Raw genomic sequence first — 16703 nt, forward strand, 5'->3', positions numbered from 1 at the left:
TTTATTAATAAGCTTGTTTAAAAATGAAGGTTAAGGTTTGTAATTACTTTGAATTTAATTTAGAAATTAATCATAGAATAGTAATGGTACTACTTCTTTACAAAACTTTACGGTGAAGACAATAGAAAATGGAGAAGCACAATGACTTTTTCCGAAATTATAGAATAATGCTTATCTTTATACTATAATATGTCTACAGTAGCGATGGACAAAGATATGAAAAGTTGAATAGATTTTAGCCAAATCAGATGAAAGACTCATGTGCCTTACCCACTGAATCACAATGATAAAAAAACAAGTATCGTCTCATTTTTTTGTGTCAAACAATTAGGCAATTTGGACAAAGGATTTTGAGAAATACCCATTGGTCTGGCCACACCCACCCTGGAAGATGCATTTGTGTATACCGTGTGTACTCTATATTTGCCTGCATCTACGACCAGCCATGTACGCTTTATCCATGCTATCACTGAGATATTTGTCCGTGTATGTTTACACAAATAGAGATTTGATTGGTTGTTTGGTTGTATGTGATTTATGCTTGTCAGCTGCCATGGTCATTACGACCGTCAACGTCAATCTATATTCACCAACTATAAATAATCTTTGTTAAAGATTAATGTTTATAGGAAAATTTATCTGCTATACATATCTAAATAAATGGAAACCAAATTACATCACATACCATATAACTTTAATCGCAAAAAAAAGAAAACGTAATAGATATAATGACGTCATAGTGGGCGGGAAACTCCTGTCGTTCATCGTCGCCATTCCAGCTCCGTCGCCCTCCTGAAGTAGACTATAGTTAAGTGATTACATAATTGTGGTGCAGAATTCTCCAAGTCTATGAGAAGAAACAAGAGGTAAGTAAATATTAGCCCCAGCGGTGTTCTAGGTTAAGATTAATACTCAGATTGGAAGGCGTAAAGGGTTAAATAGGATCGAAATTGTGTATTTACATGATTCAACCTGACCAAAGTCCATGTACTTTAGCCATTTTACATCTCTAGAGTGATTATTCCCATTAATTGTTCAGATGTGATTATGTTGATTTACAGAATCTGCTTTTCATCAGGTTATGAAGACAGGTGAAAATTAAGGTGGTTTCTGTTGATATATAGCATGGGATGCATGGAAGAAATTACACTTTTCACCTAAACATTTATAATGGGTTGTTGCAATAAGGCAGACTACACCGAGTATTTGATGTTCAAATACTCGATTACCTGGAATTGTAAATGGGGTCGGACAGCATTGATGCAAGTTAAGGTAGGCTGAGCTAGGGAAGTGTTGGTTCAAGTCTGAAATCACTTAATCCTTGGGCGAGGTGCAATGGAAGGTGTAATGTGTAATATTCAGACAAAGAAAATCTGGTTAATGACGGTAAGCATTTCCCGATGGGTTCATATACGTGTCGTAATGGTCGGATATGTGCGTAGTTATCTACATATGTAGAATTTGAAAATTATTGGAACGAAAAAGGGAATGACCGTTGAGAGAAAACAGAGCAGATATGACAAGAGCGCGATTGGCGGGAAATTAGCGCGACGAAGGAAGTTTCTAGAAGTTTCTTTTGGTTAAAGAATTCTAATTAGTTGCTTCATTACTCTTGAATATAAGTGCAGTCCCACTTATGAATTAGTTTGAAAGTTAATCAAATATTTGCATGAAATTAGATAAATACTATAACATTCCTGTTGGTGTAAAGATGTGTAAAGCTGACGTGACTTATTTTTTTTCCGAGTTCAGTTTTTTTTTATCGTTGAAGATCTGCAAGGAAGCATTTTCTATAGATATATGATGTCAAATTACTCGTTCATCTGTGCCTCCACTCAGTGGTCGGACATGTTAGAAGGATAAACTGCTTTTCTCGGCTGGGTAAAGTAAGCGTTTGGTTGTAAGCCTAATTAGGATACACGGTGGATGGGAACTTGGAATAGTCTTGAGGACGGTGATGAATGATGTGATGTGGTTGCAGAAGAAAAGTGTTCACTTGAACATAATTTTTAGAATGAAGATAGGAAGTATGAAAAAAGCTTAAATTGATAAAGAGAATTTAGTAATGTTAACTGTGAAAGTACTGTAGGCATCAAATTGTTACGCTGCCCAGATGAGCGAATCCACTTGAAACGTAATATTGTTATACCTAAGTATTGTGGGTGCGATAGAGTTAAGTGCAAGGGCCAGTGGTGTTTCTTGGTACGATTATTTTTTTGACGCGGCGATTAAAAGTTGAACGTAGAATAATCTCGAAGATATACGATTTTTTTTTTTTAACCTGAAACAACCTACAAGAACTTGGTATTAGTGAGTAACCCCCCCCCCTTTTTTTTACTGAGCATTTATTGTAACGAATAAAAAAAAAATACTAGCGAGAGCAAAACTGAGCAGGTGACATGACGTCACGATTGGCGGGAAAATCGCACGGCAAAAGACGTTTCTCGAAGTTTCGTGTTGATGAAGCCTCATCAGCTGCTTTAGAAGTTCATTACTCATGAATAAGTGTAATACTACTTTTCAAGTAGTTTACGAAAGAGTTAATCCGGAGATATATTTAAAAGATATATAAATGACAAGGGCCAGTGGTGTTTCTTGGTACGATTATTTTTTGGCGTGAATAAAAAGTTGAATTTAGAATGATCTGGAAGATATACGATTTTTTTTTTTCTGCTGAGCATTTAGTAAACTAATATTGTTTTTTTACGATGGAAAGGTCACGAAAACTTTAGATTAACCGTGATACGGAGCTCATGAGTAACAAACAAGTTTTTTTTCCACCTGTTTTTATGAAGTTTGAAAAGTTGAAGCAGCAATATAGGTAACAATATACACGAAAATCTACTTGTTTATCCTTTGTATTACGTGGTTGTTTGACATACTGTTTGTAAAGTGGGTTAGTAGAGTAGGACAATTATGGATAGCTAAGTAGGCTAGATAAGGTATCGATTTGCTTCACACGTTGTCCTTTCATCTAAATTGGGAAGTGTAATGACTTGCTGCAATGAATTTAAGTTCAGTAGTTTGGGAGATGAATACAAGGTTTTCCGCGACCTAAAGAAGGTTTATTGAAAGACAATCTGATCTTTAGTCTGACCACTTAACAAGCGATAGTTGGAAAGAAATCCAGCTTCCGAGTTTTTGTTATGTTAGGATTTTCGGATTGTGTATGTATGTATTATAAATAGGTGTTGCCTTATGTACTAAATCTACAATTAGTCGACGTAATTTGCACCACCTTTCCATTCCATGGAACATAAGAAAGGTCTCCATTGCTAGTAAGTAGAATACTTTCAATATTTTGTAAAGTGTAAAAGACGATTTGTAGTTTTACTGTGTGTTATTGTTCCAGGCAGTGCGGACCGCCCTGGCTTCAGGACACCCGGGTGGACCTGACCAGGAATGTCGGACGCCCACGCATCATCTTCAGGGGGTTAAGGTGAGTTAACCTGTTGATGATCCTTCCACCACCACCTGACCTGCTATTGTTGGCTCTTCCTCCACCATACGACCAGCTGTTGTTGGGCCTTCCTCCACCACCCGACCTGCTGTTGTTGGTGCTTCCTCCTCCTGACCTGCTGTTACTGGTGTTCCCTACCCCGCATGATCAGTTGTTAGAGATTCCTTCATCACCTGACCTACTGTTGTTGAAGTTCACTCAGACACCTTACCCGCTGCTGGTGATCCTTCCACCCCCACTTCCCCCACTGTTGATGATCTCTCCATCACCAACACACTGATGCTAATGATTCCTCTACCACCTGACCTGCTGTTGGGGCTTCCTCCACGACTTGACCTACTGTTGGTGATACCTTCAACACCACCTCACCCATTGTTGCTGTTTCCTCTAACGCCTGACTTACTGTTGTTAGTATTCTCTCCACCATCGCCGCGTGACCTACTGTTGGTGGTACTCTTTCCACCACCAGTTGGCTGATGACACTTGGCGGCTGCACTACCGTCACCTTTACACGCCGCCACTTTCCAACCGACTTTTAACATGACTTTTATCACCAAAACCTTTTGGAATTCACATTTGTACGGCGAATCACACGTACATAATACACTTAGGAAGTACAGTATTACGCAGTACATTAAGGAAGTACAGTATTACGCAGTACGCTGAGGAAGTGCAGTATTACGCACTACGCATAGGAATTACAGTACGCGGTACATTTTAAAGTACAGTGTCGAGTGTTACACTTAGGAAGTGGTGTTCAGTACACTTAGAAAGTACAGTATTACGCAGTACGCATAGGAATTACATTATTACACGGTACATTTTAAAAAAGTACAGTATAACGTATTACACTTAGGAAGTACAGGGTTCAGTACACTTAGCAGTACGCTATAAGGAAGTACAGTATTGCACAGTACATTTAGTATTGCACAGTTCACTAATAGGAAATACAGTATTGGAAAGTAAAGTCTAAGCACAGCATTAGGAAGTACATTATAGTACAGCATTATAATGTACATTATAGTACAGCATTAGGATGTACATTATAGTACAGCATTAGGATGTACATTATAGTACAGCATTAGGAAGTACATCAGTACATCATTAGGTAGTACATTATAGTACATCATTAGGTAGTACATTATAGTACAGCATTAGGATGTACATTATAGTACAGCAGTAGGAAGTACATTATAGTACAGCAGTAGGAAGTACATTATAGTACAGCAGTAGGAAGTACATAGTACAGCCTTAGGAAGTACATAGTACAGCATTAGGAAGTACATAGTACAGCATTAGGAAGTACATTATAGTACAGCATAAGGAAGTGCATTATAGTACGGCATTAGGAAGCATATTATAGTACAGCATTAGGAAGTGCATTATAGTACAGCATTAGGAAGTACATTATAGTACAGCATTAGGAAGTACATTATAGTACAGCATTAGGAAGTACATTATAGTACAGCATTAGGAAGTACATTATAGTACATCATTAGGATGTACATTATAGTACATCAGGAAGTACATTATAGTACAGCATCAGGAAGTACATTATAGTACAGCGTTAGGAAGTACATTATAGTACAGCATCAGGAAGTACATTATAGTACAGCATCAGGAATTACATTATAGTACAGCATTAGGAAGTACATTATAGTACAGCATTAGTAAGTACATTATAGTACAGCATTAGTAAGTACATTATAGTACAGCATTAGGAAATACATTATAGTACAGCATTAGGAAGTACATTATAGTACAGCATTAGTAAGTACATTATGTAATGTCATGCTTGTGTGTTGCAGGTAGGGTACGACTATATCGACGTTGGACCTCAGCATCGAGGCGCCGTCCCCTCCAGTGTAAGGTAGGTTGGCTCTTGTTTCTACCTTCATATTTTGTCCACAAGATTCTTATCATTATCAGTTATCATCAACTTGGTAACTTTGCTAGTGTGTTCATGTTGAAGGTAGTCTTGAGAATGCACAAGATTCTTATCATTATCATTTATCAGCAACTTGGTAACTTTGCTAGTGTGTTCATGTTGAAGATAGTCTTGAGAATGCTTGGATGTGCGATGTTTAATGTTATTTTTCTTTATGTTGCAGGTAAGTGAATATCACAGCTCATCGTGGGACCACCGCATCACATCGCTCCTCCTCCACAAGGTACGTTCATATTTTATCTTATTTTGATGATGGCTGTTGATTAACAGCCTATGTGATTACAGTGATGGACACTGCTAATGGACTGACCTAAAAAACTGGAAAAACGGACCAATAGCTTTTGCTATGACTAAATTGTCAGTTTTGTATTATACATCCTCCCATTGTATACTTCACAACTATGTATAACATGGGCCTTGCCCGCTGTTTCCCTTGTGATTTTCATTTACTCTTCAGGTGTAAATATGTTGCCTGTTTTTACTCAGCGCAGTTTCCTCCTCTGATCACGGGTGTTTAACTTTATTTGATAACTTCAAAATTCCCCCCTATACCCAATTTCATATCCCTAACTTGTTTTTAAGCAAATAAACTCAGTTTTGTGGCACCCACTCTCGCAGTCACGTCCCTACCCAGCATCAGGTCAAAGCGTGCCCATGGGAAAGTCTCACTCCTATCCAAGATCGCCAGGACGACTTCGCCAGGACGACTCAGATATCGTAATTATACACATCTGAGGTAATATGAAAAGTCAATACTCCTATCCGAAATGGACATCACTATAATGGTCAAACTACCTTAGTCAGAGTGGTATAGTCTTTATTAAAACGTCACTAACCTTGTGCTTAAGGGCTTTAGAGGCCAAAGTCCCCATGATGATTGAGACCCACATTTTCCCTCTTTATGAGCTTCACTCGACTTAGTATCCATGATCAGTGACGTCAGAGTAGCCATTCCCCTCCTACGTCAAATCCCCGTTCCCTCTAATAAGGGCGTCAGAACCCCTAGTTCCCTCTAATAAGGGCGTCAGAACCCCTAGTTCCCTCTAATAAGGGCGTCAGAACCCCTAGTTCCCTCTAATAAGGGCGTCAGAACCCCTAGTTGCCTATAATAAGGGCGTCAGAACCCCTAGTTGCCTATAATAAGGGCGTCAGAACCCCTAGTTGCCTATAACGGGCGTCAGAACCCCTAGTTCCCTCTAATAAGGGCGTCAGAACCCCTAGTTGCCTATAATAAGGGCGTCAGAACCCCTCGTTCCCTATAATAAGGGCGTCAGAACCCCTAGTTCCCTATGATAAGGGCGTCAGAACCCCCCTAGTTCCCTCTATTAAGGGCGTCAGAAACCCTAGTTCCCTATGATAAGGGCGTCAGAACCTCTAGTTCCCTATAATAAAATAAGGGCGTCAGAACCCCTAGTTCCCTATAATAAAATAAGGGCGTCAGAACCCCTCGTTCCCTATAATTAGGGCGTCAGAACCCCTAGTTCCCTATAATAAAATAAGGGCGTCAGAACCCCTCGTTCCCTATAATAAGGGCGTCAGAACCCCTAGTTCCCTATGATAAGGGCGTCAGAACCCCCCTAGTTCCCTCTATTAAGGGCGTCAGAAACCCTAGTTCCCTATGCTAAGGGCGTCAGAACCCCTAGTTCCCTATGATAAAATAAGGGCGTCAGAACCCATAGTTCCCTATAATGAAATAAGGGCGTCAGAACCCCTAGTTCCCTATAATAAAATAAGGGCGTCAGAACCCCTAGTTCCCTATGATAAAATAAGGGCGTCAGAACCCATAGTTCCCTATAATGAAATAAGGGCGTCAGAACCCCTAGTTCCCTATAATAAAATAAGGGCGTCAGAACCCCCAGTTCGATTGAACAGGCTTCAGAGCCTAGAGTCCCCTTGACTAAGGGCATCAGGGACCACAGTTCCCTCCAATAAAGGTGTCAGAAACCGCATTCACTTCGATTAAGGGCATCGAAGTCCCTCTTTTCTTAGGGGCGGCACGAGTCCCTCTTGCCTCAGGGGGCGGCATGAGTCCCTCTTGCCTCAGGAGGCGGCACGAGTCCCTCTTGCCTCGGAGTGGCATGAGTCCATCTTGTCCTAGGGGGCGGCACGAGTCCCACTTGTCTGAGGGGGTGGCACAAGTCACTCTTACCTTAGGGGGCGACACGAATCTCTCTTGCCTCAAGGGGTGGCATAAGTCCCTCTTGCCCCAGGGGAGCGGCACGAGTCCAACTTGTTTTAGGGAGCGGCACGAATCACATGCCTTAAGGGGCGGCATAGATCTCTTTTGCCTTAGGGGGCGACACGAGTCCCTTTTGCATTAGTGGCCGGCACAGTTCCTCTTGTCATAGAGGGCGGCCCGAGACCCCTTGTCTTAAGGCGTAGCATCAGTCCCCCGTGCCATAGTGGGCGGCACAAGTCCCTCTTTACTTAGGGGGTCTTACGATTCCCTCTTGTCTTTGGCACGAGTCTCTTGCCTCAAGGGACGGCACGAGTCTCACTTACTTTAGGGGGCACCACGAGTTCCCCTTTCATAGGAGGAACCACGAGTCCCTCTTGCCCCTCGTACCTTAGGGGGCGGCACGAATCCCTCCTTAAAGGACTGCATGAGTCCCTCTTGCCCTTGGGGGCACCACGAGCCCCTCTTGTAGGGGGTGACACAAGTCTCTTCCTTTAAGAGGCAGCACAAATCCCTTTTGCCTTAGAGGTGGCATGAATCCTTCTTGCCCTTGGAGGCGCCATGATTCCCTCTTGCCCTTGGGAGTGCCACGAGTCCCTCTTGCCCCAGGGGGCGGCACAAAGCCCTCTTGCCGTAGGGAGCACCACGAATTTCCCTTGCCTTAGAGGGCGGCACTTGTCCCAATTACTCTAGGGGCCGCACGAGTCCCTTCTGCCTTAGGGGGTAGCACAAGTCCCTCTTGCCTTGGGAGCCCAACGAGTCCCTCTTGCCCTAGGGTGAGGCACAAATCCCTCTTGCCTTAGGGAGCGGCATGACTCCCTCTTTCCTTAGGGGGCGGCATGAGTCCCTCTTGCCTTAGGGGGCGGCATGAGTCCCTCTTGCATTAGGGGGGCGGCATGAGTCCCTCTTACCTTAGGGGGGCGGCATGAGTCCCTCTTGCCTTAGGATGCGGCATGAGTCCCTCTTGTCTTAGGGAGCGGCATGAGTACCTCTTGCCTTAGGGGGCGGCATGAGTCCCTCTTGCCTTAGGGGGCGGCATGAGTCCCTCTTGCCTTAGGGGGCGGCATGAGTCCCTCTTGTCTTAGGGGGCGGCATGAGTCCCTCTTGCCTTAGGGGGCGGCATGAGTCCCTCTTGCCTTAGGGGGCGGCATGAGTCCCTCTTGCCTTAGGGGGCGGCATGAGTCCCTCTTGCCTTAGGGGGCGGCATGAGTCCCTCTTGCCTTAGGGGGCGGCATGAGTCCCTCTTGCCTTAGGGGGCGGCATGAGTCCCTCTTGTCTTAGGGGGCGGCATGAGTCCCTCTTGCCTTAGGGGGCGGCATGAGTCCCTCTTGCCTTAGGGGGCGGCATGAGTCCCTCTTGCCTTAGGGGGCGGCATGAGTCCCTCTTGCCTTAGGGGGCGGCATGAGTCCCTCTTGCCTTAGGGGGCGGCATGAGTCCCTCTTGCCTTAGGGGGCGGCATGAGTCCCTCTTGCCTTAGGGGGCGGCATGAGTCCCTCTTGCCTTAGGGGGCGGCATGAGTCCCTCTTGTCTTAGGGGGCGGCATGAGTCCCTCTTGCCTTAGGGGGCGGCATGAGTCCCTCTTGCCTTAGGGGGCGGCATGAGTCCCTCTTGCCTTAGGGGCGGCATGAGTCCCTCTTGCCTTAGGGGGCGGCATGAGTCCCTCTTGCCTTAGGGGGCGGCATGAGTCCCTCTTGCCTGAGCGGCGGCATGAGTCCATCTTGCGCTTGGGGCAACACCAGCCCCTTTGGCCTTAGGGGGCGGCACAAATCCCTCTTGCCTTAGGGGGGTGGCATTTTCCCTCTTGCCTGAGGGGACGGCAGAAATCTCTCGCCTTAGGGAGCACCACGAATCCCTCTTGCATTAGGGAGCTGCACGAGCCCCTCATGCCCTACGGGATGGCACGAGTCCTTGCCTAGGAGGCTGCAGGCGTCCCTCTTGCCTTGCGGGGCGGCACGAGTCCCCCTTGCCTTCGGGGGCGGCACGAGTCCCCCTTGCCTTAGGGGGCAGCACGAGCCCCTCGTGCCTTGCGGGGCGGCACAAGTCCATCTTACCTTAGGATGTGGCACGAGTCCCTCTTGCCTTAGGGGGTGGCACGAGTCCCTCTTGCCTTAGGGGGCGGCACGAGTCCCTCTTGCCTTAGGGGGTGGCACGAGTCCCTCTTGCCTTAGGATGTAGGATAAATCCCTCTTCCTAGGGGGCGGCTTGAGTCCCTCTTGCCTTGAAGGGACGGTATAAGCCCCTCTTCCTCTAGGGGACCATGAGTCCCTCTGGCCTTAGGGGGCGGCACGAATCCCGTTTGCCTTAGGATTCAGTACGAATCCTTCTTGCAACAGGGTACAGCACAGTCCCTCTTGCACTGGGGGAAAGCACGAGTTCCTCTTGTCTTAAGCAGTGCTACGAGTCCCCCTTGCCTTAGGGGGCGGCACGAGTCCCCCTTGCCTTAGGGGGCGGCACGAGTCCCCTTTGCCTTAGGGGGCGGCACGAGTCCCCTTTGCCTTAGGGGGCGGCACAAGTCCCCCTTGCCTTAGGGGGTGGCACGAGTCCCCCTTGCCTTAGGGGGTGGCACGAGTCCCCCTTGCCATAGGGGGTGGCACGAGTCCCCCTTGCCTTAGGGGGTGGCACGAGTCCCCCTTGCCTTAGGGGGTGGCACGAGTCCCACTTGCCTTAGGGGTCGGCACTAGTCCCCCTTGCCTAGTAAGTTTCCATGAATCCCTCTTGCCCTAGAATACGGCATGAATCCCTCGTGAACCTAGGGGGCGACAGAAGCCCCTGTTTCCTAAGGGTGGCATGATCCTCTTGCCTAGGGGGTGGCACGAGTCCCTCTTGCTTCGCGGGGGGGATGAGTCATTTTTGCCCGATGGGGTTACAAGAGTCTTGCCTTAAGGGGGCGTCACAAGTCCCTCTTGCCGTATAGGACGGCATGAGTCCTTCGCCGTAGGGGTGGCACGAGTCCCTCTTGCCTAGGGGGTGGCACGAGTCCCTCTTTCATAGGGAGTGACACGAGTCCCTCTTGCCTGAAGGGGGCGGCATACGTCCTTGCCTCAGGAGACCGCATGAGTGCCTATTGCAACTCGATTCCTTCTTGCTTAGGGGGCGGCATTTCCCTCTTGTCTTAAGGGGGCGGCACAAATCCCTCGCCCTAGGGGACGGCACAAGTCCTTCTTCCTTCGGGGGCGGCATGATTCCCTCTTCCCATTGGGGTTGGCACGAGCTCCTTTTTTGCTAAGGGGTGGCACGAGTCCCTCTTGCCTTAGGGGACGGCACGAGACCCTCTTATGAGAGGGCACGAGTCCTTGTCTTAGGGGACTGCATGAGTCCCTCTTATCAAGGGGCTCCACGAGTCCCGCTTATCTCAGGGGGTAGCGCGATTCCCTTTTATCTCCCGGGGCATCACGAGCCCTCTTATCTCAGGGGGGTGACGAGTCCCTCTTATCTCAGGGAGCAGCACGAGTCTCTCCTATCTCAGGAGGCAGCACGATTCCCTCTTATCTCAGGGGGCGTCATGAGTCCCTCTTACTTCAGGGGACTGCACGAGTCCCTCATCTCAGGGGGCTGCACGAGTCCACCTTGCCTTAGAGGAAGGCAGAGACCCCCCTTGCCTTATGGGGCGGCACGAGTCCCCCTAGCCTTAGGGGGCGGCACGAGTCCCTCTTGCTTTACGGGGATTGCACGAGTCCCTCTTGCTTTACGGGGATTGCACGAGTCCCTCTTGCTTTACGGGGATTGCACGAGTCCCTCTTGCTTTATGGAGACTCCACTAGTCCTTGTCTTAGGGGGCGGCACGAGTCCCTCTTGTCTTAGGGGGCGGCACGAGTCCCCCTTGCCGTAGGGGGCGGCACGAGTCCCCCTTGCCGTAGGGGGCGGCACGAGTCCCCCTTGCCGTAGGGGGCGGCACGAGTCCCCCTTGCCTTAGGGGGCGGCACGAGTCCCCCTTGCTTTAGGTGGCGGCATGAATCCTCCTTGCCTTAGGGGGCGGCACGAGTCCCCATTGCCTTAGGGGGCGGCACGAGTCCCCCTTGCCTTAGGGGGCGGCACGAGTCCCCCTTGCCTTAGGGGGCGGCACGAGTCCCCCTTGCCTTAGGGGGCGGCACGAGTCCCCCTTGCCTTAGGGGGCGGCACGAGTTCCCCTTGCCTTAGGGGCGGCACGAGTCCCCCTTGCCTTAGGGGGCGGCACGAGTCCCCCTTGCCTTAGGGGGCGGCACGAGTCCCCCTTGCCTTAGGGGGCGGCACGAGTCCCCCTAGCCTTAGGTGGCGGCACGAGTCCCCCTTGCCTTAGGGGACGGCACGAGTCCCCCTTGCCTTAGGGGGCGGCACGAGTCCCCCTTGCCTTAGGGGCGGCACGAGTCCCCCTTGCCTTAGGGTGCGGCACGAGTCCCCCTTGCCTTAGGGGGCGGCACGAGTTCCCCTTGCCTTAGGGGCGGCACGAGTCCCCCTTGCTTAGGGGGCGGCACGAGTCCCCCTAGCCTTAGGTGGCGGCACGAGTCCCCCTTGCCGTAGGGGGCGGCACGAGTTCCCCTTGCCTTAGGGTGCGGCACGAGTCCCCCTTGCCTTAGGGTGCGGCACGAGTCCCCCTTGCCTTAGGGGACGGCACGAGTCCCCCTTGCCTTAGGGTGCGGCACGAGTCCCCCTAGCCTTAGGTGGCGGCACGAGTCCCTCTTGCTTTACGGGGATTGCACGAGTCCCTCTTGTCTTAGGGGGCGGCACGTATCCCCCTTGCCTTAGGGGACGGCACGAGTCCCCCTTGCCTTAGGGTGCGGCACGAGTCCCCCTTGCCGTAGGGGGCGGCACGAGTCCCCCTTGCCTTAGGGTGCGGCACGAGTCCCCCTTGCCTTAGGGTGCGGCACGAGTCCCCCTAGCCTTAGGGGGCGGCACGTATCCCCCTTGCCTTAGGGGCGGCACGAGTCCCCCTTGCTTAGGGGGCGGCACGTATCCCCCTTGCCTTAGGGGCGGCACGAGTCCCTCTTGCTTTACGGGGATTGCACGAGTCCCTCTTGCTTTACGGGGATTGCACGAGTCCCTCTTGTCTTAGGGGGCGGCACGAGTCCCCCTAGCCTTAGGTGGCGGCACGAGTCCCTCTTGCTTTACGGGGATTGCACGAGTCCCTCTTGCTTTACGGGGATTGCACGAGTCCCTCTTGCTTTACGGGGATTGCACGAGTCCCTCTTGCTTTACGGGGATTGCACGAGTCCCTCTTGTCTTAGGGGGCGGCACGAGTTCCCCTTGCCTTAGGGGCGGCACGAGTCCCTCTTGCTTTACGGGGATTGCACGAGTCCCTCTTGCTTTACGGGGATTGCACGAGTCCCTCTTGCTTTACGGGGATTGCACGAGTCCTCTTGCTTTACGGGGATTGCACGAGTCCCTCTTGCTTTACGGGGATTGCACGAGTCCCTCTTGCTTTACGGGGATTGCACGAGTCCCTCTTGCTTTACGGGGATTGCACGAGTCCCTCTTGCTTTACGGGGATTGCACGAGTCCCTCTTGCTTTACGGGGATTGCACGAGTCCCTCTTGCTTTACGGGGATTGCACGAGTCCCTCTTGCTTTACGGGGATTGCACGAGTCCCTCTTGCTTTACGGGGATTGCACGAGTCCCTCTTGCTTTACGGGGATTGCACGAGTCCCTCTTGCTTTACGGGGATTGCACGAGTCCCTCTTGCTTTACGGGGATTGCACGAGTCCCTCTTGCTTTACGGGGATTGCACGAGTCCCTCTTGCTTTATGGAGACTCCACTAGTCCTTGTCTTAGGGGGCGGCACGAGTTCCCCTTGCCTTAGGGGCGGCACGAGTCCCTCTTGCTTTACGGGGATTGCACGAGTCCCTCTTGCTTTACGGGGATTGCACGAGTCCCTCTTGCTTTACGGGGATTGCACGAGTCCCTCTTGCTTTACGGGGATTGCACGAGTCCCTCTTGCTTTACGGGGATTGCACGAGTCCCTCTTGCTTTACGGGGATTGCACGAGTCCCTCTTGCTTTACGGGGATTGCACGAGTCCCTCTTGCTTTACGGGGATTGCACGAGTCCCCCTTGCCTTAGGGTGCGGCACGAGTCCCCCTTGCCTTAGGGGGCGGCACGAGTCCCTCTTGTCTTAGGGGGCGGCACGAGTCCCCCTTGCCTTAGTGGTTTGCACTTCCTGTGGGAGTGGCTGCTGGGGGCACAACCTGCAGGACTGGATGTTCTATTCACCCCCTGCAAGAGTGGCTGTTATGGCGGCACCTGCAGGGGTGTTTTTGTGGGAGTATCTCCTCCAGGAGTGGCTGCTGGGGGGACAGAGTGCAGGAGGGTCAGACGACGACCGACGACGTGGACCAAGACTCCCCCACCCTGGTAGCTATGCGAGGCATCCGGCCAAAACCCTCCACATTGTAGGGAACACAGTGATGTTTTCCACTGTTGTCTGGTTAGGTACCTGAAACCTCATACCTGATGTGAGAGGAATTGATGCTGGCTTTACGTCCTGGAAAATTTGAGTTCCAATAACAAGGGTGTCAGCAGTTCCTATGTCTCTCTGGGACGCCATCAGTTTCCCTTCCTTTCCAGAGGGTGACGCAGGGACGCCTCCTTTCTGGGGGAGGAATCAGCCCCCCTTTCCTATGGTCTGTCCTCAGTCCTCACGTTCTTTTTCAAGTTGAGTGTCCAGGCAAGAGACATCTGTTTCAGCCTTGCTCAACATTTACAGGCAGAAGTGAACCTACTGCTGATATATTTAAAGCTGCAGTTCATTTCTTTTCGAGAGAAAAAAATTAACAAAATTATTTGCAAAGGATGGTGAATATCTGAAATAACCTCAGGTCTATTTTTTCATGTTATCATGATTAATATGCTTTACCATCATCATTGATTAAATCAGTAAGACGGTGAATTTTGTTTACAAATTTTATCAACAATAAAGTTATCCAATGTTTACCAAGTGGCGCCCTAGCTACATCTCTTCGTTGTATATCAACTGACTGTTATATTTCTCTCTTGTGTCTCCCCTGATGATGTGATATTACACGAAAGTGCACTTGGGAACTTATCGTCTTTCATTTTCCCCGTGGACTCATGGGTATATATATATATATATATATATATATATATATATATATATATATATATATATATATATATATATATATATATATATATGTTAAATGTATGCAAGTTCTTTATATGATGAAATGTCAATATGGTAATGAGACATGACTTCTGACGAAGTATGAATACTGGACAGTTCTGGTGGAACGCCGACTTGTTTACTTTTATCAAATGTTACACGAAGCTGCTTCATCACAGGCCAATCCGGGAACTCCATTAATATCTGATGTCAAGCGGAAATGTGTAGTTTTCTGACTGGGTTGTTAGGAACAAAGCTTTACGCACATGTAATTGGATGTCAAAGTTATAATGACTAAGGATTTCGTCTTAGCTTCAAGATAGGTTTTTTTAATCATACCGGTCCCTAGCAAACTGGCATCGTATTGCAGTCCCTATTACAGCCGGGAATAACAGGCGGACTCAATTAGTGAGGTTCAAAGACCCAGGGCAGCGGAGCGAACCCTCTGTTGTACTCGGAACTGAGGCCAGCAGTGTGGCAGCTGGGCTAGAGGGGTCACCACTGCCAGCGAGAGGTCACTATAGCAAAGAGATCTACGCGGGTCGCAGGGCAACTTAGCTTGAAGAATGTTCTTCGAGAAAAGGGGGAGAGGGGGTGGACTTCACTCAGTAGGAGGCAACCACATTCAGGTCACAACTATTATGTCACCTAAGCTGGCAGGCCAAGGTCACCAAAATCGCTAGGTTCATTAACAGGAAGGTCATCACGAACTTCTGTTTCTGAAATCCCACTTTCTGTCCAGTTTTGCGACGGCTGAGTTGTGTGAGGCTAACATTTTGTATGCTGCTACATGTTGGACAGTCCCCACTGTCGTATGATAGTAATTCTAGGTGTCGCATGATGGACAGTCCCAGGTGTCGCATGATGGGCAGGCCCAAGTGTCGCATGATGGGCAGTCCCAGATGTCGTAGAAATTCCCGCCTTAATCCAAAAGAGGAACTTTTCTTCCGTGTTTGCTATTTCCTGCATTAATTAGGTAGCACCAGGAACACATGAAGAGATGGCCTGATCTGCATAAATCCAGTATATCTGTTATATATAATGCATCGACAACCACTCCCGACAGAGCTTTTCATTGTTTGTTGCGACCTTTTGTACCCTGGTTCAAACCACTGACAGAATGTGGCCCCCTGTAAATCACTTCACTCCAATTTGATATATCCGTCCCACGCATTGCACCCTCCCCATGTGTTTTTATCCCCATATATCTTGTGTTTTGATTTCCGTTTTAAAGTTTGACACCCTCACAGATTTGTCAGGTTATATTAATTGCTTCTTTCTATAAGGGTGATATTTTGGACATGAATCTAAATGAAGGAACTTGATAGCTTCTCTAGAAACAAGTTCAATTTTCTGTCTTTTATGGAAATTTTTGTCAAGGGAAAATTCTGTGTCTCTTCCCGTGTTGAGACGTGAAGCCATGCGCTTGAGGTGTTTGCCAGTTATTTCAGGTTGTAAGAATGTGTAAGAATGGCTTGAGTGCTTTTGAGATCGTTAGGTTCTTGTGGAAAGCCGTGTAAAACATCTAGACGTCGACGAGAATTAAGAGAAGTATTCAGAACAGAGGCAGAGAGCGTTTAAGTACCATAGGACCGTGAAGAACACGAACTGGAGTCTTTGGTGCTGAGGATCATAAGAGTGCGTGAGAACGATAACAGGTGTCTGAGTGCGTTAAGATGATTGTTAGGATCATACGTAAAAGTGCGTGAGAATTTCGTGTATGAGGGCTGTGTGTGTGTTAAAGAACATGTACTGGGGTTTGTGAGTGCGATAAGATCATATCGGTTTGTGAGAACGGTGGTTGAGTGACTTGAGCGGGTTCGGCAACGTGGAGTGTACTGCCATAGGAACCCTGCTTCACTGCATCCTTCCCTGGGGAGTCTGTTGCACCCCGCTCTCCCCTGAGGCTCCTGTGTCACTGCTTCGCCCGAGAGTCTGCTTCACTGTACCGTAACCCTTATGGAATCTCCGAGCACTTAAGGACCCTGTTTCACTATTTCCTGTTCCATGGAGTCATACTTCAATTT

General features: G+C 48.7%; 1 long non-coding RNA gene across 1 annotated transcript; it reads left to right on the top strand.

Annotated features, from left to right (window-relative positions):
* The first annotated feature begins 769 nt into the window (after nt 1–769).
* Nucleotides 770–6535, top strand: LOC139759352 (uncharacterized). The gene is made up of 4 exons (XR_011715041.1): nt 770–866; nt 3353–3439; nt 5269–5330; nt 5572–6535. It is a non-coding gene; the product is annotated as an uncharacterized lncRNA (long non-coding RNA).
* The last annotated feature ends 10168 nt before the right edge of the window (nt 6536–16703 follow it).

This window comes from Panulirus ornatus, chromosome 32 (genome assembly GCF_036320965.1).
Source record: "Panulirus ornatus isolate Po-2019 chromosome 32, ASM3632096v1, whole genome shotgun sequence".
Taxonomy (NCBI): domain Eukaryota; kingdom Metazoa; phylum Arthropoda; class Malacostraca; order Decapoda; family Palinuridae; genus Panulirus; species Panulirus ornatus.